Source organism: Mesocricetus auratus, unplaced genomic scaffold, assembly GCF_017639785.1.
Source record: "Mesocricetus auratus isolate SY011 unplaced genomic scaffold, BCM_Maur_2.0 Super-Scaffold_100007, whole genome shotgun sequence".
NCBI lineage: Eukaryota > Metazoa > Chordata > Mammalia > Rodentia > Cricetidae > Mesocricetus > Mesocricetus auratus.
This window is the reverse complement of record NW_024429191.1, coordinates 18,021,468-18,029,447: the sequence shown is the minus strand read 5'-3', so window position 1 is coordinate 18,029,447 and position 7,980 is coordinate 18,021,468.

Below are 7,980 nucleotides of genomic sequence, written 5' to 3'. Positions count from 1 at the left end.
CTGGCCATGGGATTGTAGGCTGGCACTCCCCAGATCTATGTCTAAAATCCATATATGAGAGAGTACATGCCATGTTTCTCTTTTTGTGACTGGGTTACCTCACTCAGGATGGTTTCTTCTAGTGTCATCCATTTGCCTGCGAATCTCAGGATTCCATTGTTTTTTTTTCTGCATTATTTGTAATGTTTTTTTCACATTATTTGTAATAGCCAGAACTTGGAAGCAACCTAGATGTCCCTCAAACAAAGAGTGGATAGAGAAAATGTGGTACATTTACACAATGGAGTACTATTCAGCAGAAAAAAACAATGAAGGAATGATATTTAAAACAGCATATTCACAAATAATATATGTAAGTGGATTATCTCAAGCAGGAGGGAAAAATAAAGCATAAGCCTTTAGCATCTAGATGAAGGCAAGTGGACATATCAACAGAGTATGGGTCTTGTTTCATGCGGCAGTATAATTGGGAATTTATATTCAGAAGTTGGGTTAAGGGTATAAAGAATTATATATACTTCTTTATAATACAAAGAGCTTTGGCCAAATGAATGAGGAATTGGTGATTACTTGGATTTGTGTCTGTGGCACTTTAAATAGAATGGAGCAGTCCTAGCTCTGTTTTAGAAGATATCAAGGTCACACTGAAGGACTAGGGGAAAGTACAATAGAAATGAGACCACCACTTGGTGAAGAAATTAAAAGGTAGGATGCAATCTACACAAATCAGAGTGTTAGAAATGAAGAGAAATTGAGGTTAAAAAATCATGGTAGAATGAGCCTTGTGTATTTCCCCTCCTAAAAGTATAACTTAAAAAGATAACAAGAAAAACACTTGTATTGATAGAAATAAGCATGGCTCAAGGAAATATCTTGTAGGGATAGATATTATATCTTTGCTTTTCTGTTACTATATCTAGACACTGAAAAGAAAACTAGAGTCGGCATTAGGAAGACAGCTTTGAACTAGAAATATTATGCCATGAACCTTTCTGGATATAAATGAGTGATTATCAAAAAAGAGGTTGAGAAAGACCAGTGGTAAATAAGAAAAGAATTTGCCATTTACTGAGCTCACACTAGGTGTCTTACAGCACAAATTCTGAGGTTTACCAAAAAGTGTCTTAGTTGTTCAAGTTGAGGTATACCTCCACAGACAGGAAAGCATCTCAAATTCTGTAAGTCAAGGAGTCTGAGGAATAAGGAGAGATGAAGGGTTTGTATGTGATAAGGTGTCAAGGGCAATATTGGGATATTTATTAATGGTTGGTACTCAAATGAGAACCTAAGATCAGTTTTGATTATCTAAACTTCAATAAATAAAGTTTCGTATTTCACTTCTGTGGAACCAGTGTACCATAACTTACTGTTCCATACAAATCAGTAAGTAAGGAGAACACACAACATTTTAATGAACAAATTTCTTATTTCTTACTTATCAAGTTAGAAGGAACTTGGTGGCCTCCTCCCTTGACAAGAAGGGACTCAATTTCTAAACTTGGGACTAGAAACTTGGTAATTTGCCCTTTTGTTTCCCTGAAAAATACCCTCATTGCAAATATCAACTAAACTGTCATCTTTTTCCTGATGGAACTGTTTGACATTCATCTATGCCAGAGGGTAAACTGTCCATTACTATGTGATGATCTGACTGTTCTAATTTCATCTAACTTCAATAACCTTATGTTGAAGGGGTATCTCAACCCAGGATAAATTTGCCTTGTGTGATTGCATTTTATATATGGTTTCTCTGATTGCTTTGGGGCTTGTTCCTTCAGAATATAAACATTGTTTCACAATTTCTGACTCTTAGAAATTCATTTTCTATAGCCTGGCTGTCTTGTCCATAACATTACATGGTTGGTCCTTTGCCCATAGGGAGAGAATTTAAAAGACTGAAAGAGAAGTCACTTAAATTATAAAGTTATTTATTTCACTCCTGATTGATATTTCCCAAAATGGAAAGGGAAATGTTTCTCAAAGCTGTGAAATATTAACAATTTATAATCATACTAACTATCAGTAGGAAAAGAGGCAATTAGAATAACCAAACATATAATGTGATGGCTGAAAGTATAAAAATCAAAGAGATGTTAAATTTTTAAATATAAAAGCCAATGTATGTGATATTATTAAATGAAGTGACAAAGCATACTAAATAGACAGTTGTCCATGTTAGCATTAATCCATACCTCAGAGTAATCCAACCTAACTGGAATCAAACACTTAGTCCCTGTAATACCGATGTAATATAATACTAATTGCTGTACACATGTATAATATTTGAAATACTGAACCAAATTCATCAATAAAATGTTCCATGCTATTCAGTTCCTCGTGGGAGAATGTATAGATAACTGAGAAGTATTAAGAAATATTTTCAGATAAAAATGAATGTAATATTTAAAAAGAATATTGTGCTACAAATTATAGCTATAGTTACTTGTAAATACTGGAGAATGGAAATTTTGGTGGAATTGGTCAGTAAACCTAACTCTTCAGTTCATTTACTGGACCTGGTCATTCTCCAGGCTCTCTACATGACTCAAGGAGAGATGGGCAGGCACAGACCAATAAGACAATATTTCTTTCAATATGCTGAAATCATCATAATCCCACATGCTACAAGCACACACACACAAACAGAGAGAGAGAGAGAGAGAGAGAGAGAAAGAGAGAGAGAGAGAGAGAGAGAGAGAGAGAGAGAGGAAGAATCCTACATGAAATGAAGTGGTTATTTTTTATTTATCTTTTTAAATTTAAATTAGAAACAAGCTTGCTTCACATGTCAATCCCAGTTCCCTCTCCCTCTGCTCCCCCACCAAACCACCCAACCCCCACCCCATCTTCAGTCCTCTTCCCAGGGAAGTTAAGGCCCTCCATGGGGCATCTCCAAAGTCTGTCATATCATCCAGGAGAGGGTCCAGGCCCTCCCCCATGTGTCCAGGCTGAGAAAGCATCTCTCCATGTGGAATGGGCTCCACAAGTCCATTCGTACACCAGGGATAAATACTGATCTACTACCTGAGGACTCATAGATTACTGAGGCCTCTGAACTGACACCTGCATTCAGGAGGTCTAGATCAGTCCCATGTTGCACTCTCAGTCATCAGTCTGGGGTCCAGGAGCTCCTCCTTGTTCAGGTCAGCAGTCTCTGTGGGTTTCACAACATGGTCTTGACCCATTTGCTCATCACTCCTCCCTCTCTGCAACTGGGTTCTAGGAGTTCAGTTCAGTGTTTCGCTGTGGGTGCCTGCCTCTGCTTCCATCAGCCACTGGATGAAGGCTCTAAGATGGCAGATAAGGTAACTGTAAATCTCATTATCAGGGAAGGGCATTTAAGGTAGCCTCTCTACTACCACTCCGTTTGCCAGTTGGTGTTATCCTTGTAGATCTCTGGAAATCTCACTGGTATCAGATCTCTCCTCAAACCCATAATGCCTCCCTCTATTGTGGTATCTCTCATCCTGCTCTCCTCTGTTCTTCCCCCAACTCAACCTTCCTCCTCCCCCATGTCCTCCTCTCCCCTCCACTTCTCCCCCGCTCTTTTCCCCAGCTCCTCTCCCTTCCCTCAATTTTCCCAAACTGCTCAGGAGATCTTGCCCCATTCTCCTTCTCTGGCGGTGTGATTATAGACTGGCACTCCACTGTTCCATGTCTAAAATCCATATATGAGTGAGTGCATACCATGTTTGTCTTTTTCTGATTGGGTTACCTCACTCAGGATGGTTTCTTTTAGTGCCATTTTTTTGCCTGCTAATTTCAAGATTCCATTGTTTTTTATTCCACAAGGTAGCACTCCATTGTGTAAATGTACCACATTTTCTCTATCCATTCTTCAGTTGAGGGGCATCTAGGTTGCTTCCATGTTCTGGCTACTACAACAATGCTGCTATGAACATAGTTGAACAGATGTCCTTATTGTATGAGTGTACATTTTGGGTATATGCCTAAGAGTGGAATTGCTGGATTTTGTGGTAGACTGATTCTCATTTTCCTGAGAAATCTCCATACTGATTTCCAAAGTCACTGTATGAGTTGGCACTCCCACAAGCAGTGGAGGAGTGTTCCCCTTTCTCCACATCCTCTCTAGCATAAACTGTCATTGGTGTTTTTGATTTTAGCCATTCTGAAAGGAGTGAGATGGTATCTCAGAGTTGTTTTGATTTGCATTTCCCTAATTGCTAAGGATGTTGAGCACATTCTTATGTGTCTCTCAACCATTTTAGAATCCTCTAGTGATAATTCTCTATTTAGTTCTGCACCCCAATTTTTTTTTGGTTTTTACGAGACAGGGTTTCTCTGTATTGTTTTGGAGGCTGTCGGTCCAGCCTGGCCTCAAACTCACAGAGATCTGCCTGCCTCTGCCTCCCAAGTGCTGGGATTAAAGGCGTGCACCACCACTGCCCGGCTTGCACCCCAATTTTTAATTTGATCTTTTGATGTTTGGAGACTCCCTTCTTGAATTCTTTGTAAATTTCGGATATCAGCCCTCTGTCATAAGTGGGGTTGGTAAATATATTCTGTCGGCTACCCTTTTGTCTTGTTGACTGTGTACTTTGCTTTACAAAAGATTCACTGTTTCAGGATGTCCCATTTATTAATTGGCAATCTCAGTTTGTGTGCTACTGGTATTATGTTCTGGAAGCAGTCTCCTGCACCAATTTGATCAAGAGTACCTTCCAATTTCTCTTCTAAGAGTTTATGAGTAGCTGGGTTTATGTTGAGGTCTTTGATCTATTTGGATTAAAGTTCTGTGCATGGTGATAGACATGGGATTAAAGTTCTGTGCATGGTGATAGACATGGATCTATCTGCAGTCTTCAACAAGCCAGCATCCAGTTATGCCACTACCATATGTTGAAGATGATTTCTTTTTTCCATTGTGTAGTTTTAGCTTCTTTGTAAAAAATCAGGTGTTCATTGGTGTGTGGGTTAATATCAGATTTTTCAGTTCGATTCCATTGGTCTACCTGTTAAATTTTCTGCCCATACCAAGCTGTTTTCAGAACTACACCTCTATAGTAGAACTTAAAGTCATGGATGGTGATGCTTCCTGAAGTTCCTTTGTTGGACAGGGTCTTTTGCTCTTCCACATAAAGTTGAGAGTTGTTCTTTCAAGTTGTGTTAAGAATTGTGCTATGATTTTTATGGGGTTTGCATTGAATCTGTAGATCACTTTTCACAAGATTGTAATTTTTACTATGTTGATCCTTCCTATCCAAGAGCATGGGAGATCTTTCCATTTTTTGATACTTCTTTAATTTCTTACTTTAAAGTCCCAAAGTTCTTGTGATACAAGTCTTTTACTTGTTTGACTAGCATTACTCCAAGGTATTTTTTGTTGTTTGTGGTGATGTTTCTCTGAGTTCTTTCTGTAGCCTGCCACTTTGCTGAATATGTTTATCAGGTGTAGGAGTTCCATGGTAGAGTTTTACTGGTCACTTATGTAAGCTATCATATCATCTGCAGATAGTGAAAGTTTGACTTCCCCTTTTCTGATCTCCTTGTGTTGTTTTAGTACTCCAGCTAGAACTACAAGTACAATTTTAAAGAGGTATGGAGGGAGGAGACAGAATAGTCTTTTTTCTGATTTTAGAGTAATCAGGTTAAGTTTCTCTCAGTTTAGCATGATGTTGGCTGTTGGTTTGCTGTATATAGGTTTTATTACGTTTAGGTATGTTCCTGTTATCCATAATCTCTCCATCTACTTTATCATGAAGTTGTGTTGAATTTTGTCAAAGGTTTTTTCAGCATCTATTGAGATGTCTTTTGATTTTTGTTTCTTAGCTTATTTATTTGGTGGATTACATTGATGGATTTTCATACGTTGAACCATACCCACATCCCTGGGATGAAGCCTACTTGATCATGGTGGATGAATTTTTCTGATGTGTTCTCAGGTTTTATTTGCCAGTAATTTATTGAGTATTTTTGCACCAATGTTCATGGGATATTGGTATGAAGTTCTCTTTATTAGTTGTATCTTTATGTGGCTTGGGTATCAAGGTTATTGAAGCTTAATGAAAAGAATTTGCAATTACCCTCCTTCTGCTTCTATTGCGTGGAATATTTTGAGGAGAATTGGTATTAGCTGTTCTTTGAATTTCTGGTAGAATTCTGCACTGAGGCCATCTGGCTCTGGGTTTTTTTTCTTGGAAGACTTTTGATGACTGCTTCCATTTCATTAGGGGTTATTCAAATTGCTGAACTGTTCTTAATTTAATTTTGGTAAGTAATATCTATCCAGAAAATTGTCCATTTCTTTTAAATTTTCTAATTTTGTGGAGTACAAATTTTCAAACTATGACCTGATGATTCTTTGTATTTCCTCAGTGTCCATTGTTTTGTCCCCCTTTTCATTTTTGATTTTGTTAATTTTTGTGTTTACACTCTGCTGTTTGGTAAGTTTGTATAAAGAATTGTCTATTTTGTTGATTTTCTTGAAGAATCAACTCTCCATTACATTGATTTTTTTGTATCAACTTCCTAGTTTCTACTTTATTGATTTCAGCCCTCAATTTGATTATTTCCTGGTGTCTACTCCTCTGTGATGAGTTTGCTTCTTTTTGTTCTAGAGCCTTCAGTTGTTCTGTCAATTATCTAGTGTGACTATTCTCCAGTATCTTCATGTGGGCACTTAGTGCTGCGAACTATCTTCATAAAACTGCTTTCAAAGTGTCCCATACGTTTGGGTATGTTGTGTCTTCATTCCCATTTAATTCTAGGAAGTCTTTAATTTATTGTTTTTATTTCTTCTTTGAATCAGGAATGTTGCAATTGTGCATTATTCAATTTCTATGAGTTTTTAGGTTTTTCTGCAATTTGTGTTGTTGTTGACTTCTAACGTTAAAGCATGGTGGTCTGATAAGATACATGGAGCTATTCCAGTTTTTTGTAGCTGTTGAAGTTTGCTATGTTGACAAGAATGTGGTTAATTTTTTTGGAGGATTCCATTGGCACTGAGAAGAAGGTATATTCTTTTGTGTTTGGATGCAATGTTCTACAGATGTCTGTTAAATCCAATTGTGTCATAACTTCTACTTCCTTTGTTTCATTGTTAAGTTTCTGTCTAGTGGTGTCAGTGGGGTTTTGAAGTCTCCCACTGTGTGTGAGGTTTTATGTGTGATTTGAGTTTTAGCAATGTTTCTTTTATGAAGGTAGATGGCTTTGTATTTGGGGCATAGATGTTCAGAATTGAGACTTCATCTTGCTGGATTTCTCCTGTGTTGTTTATGAAGTGACCTCCTTCATCTCTTTTGATTGATTTTACTTTAAAGTCTAATTTGTTATAAAGTAAGATTTCTACCCTCCTTGGTTTTTGGGTTCATTTGATTGGAAAATCTTTTCCCCACCCTTAACTCTGAGATAACGTCTGCCTTTGAAGCTGAGCTGTGTTTCTTGTTTGCAGTACAAGGATGGATTCTGCCTTGGAATCCATTCTGTTACCTTGTGTCTTTTTATGGGCATGTTAACACCATTAATATTGAAAGATATTAATGACCATCAATTGCTCATTCTTGTTTGCTTAGGAATTGTTGTTGGTGGTAGAATTTTGTGTGGATATCTACCCACTTTTTATTTTGGCTGTTGGTAAAGTGAGGTTATCAACTACCTGTGTTTTTATGAGTTTAGTTATCTTTGTTGGGTTGAAGTTTTCCTTCCAGAAATTTTTGAAAAACTGGATAAAGTGGATATGTATTGTTTACATTTGGTTTTGTCATGGAATATGTTGTTTTCTCCTTCTATATAGATTGAAAGCTTTGCTGGGTATCTTAGTCTGGGCTGGCATCCATGGTCTCTTTGTGGTGGTAGAATATCTATCCAGGACCTTCTATCTTTCAGAGTTTCCATGAAGAAGTAGGTATAGTTCTGATAGTTTTGCCTTTATATGTTACTTGACCTTTAGCTGCTCTTAATATTCTTTCTTTATTCTGTGTTTGGAGTGAAAGGACTTTTTTTGTGTTCCACCCTATTTGG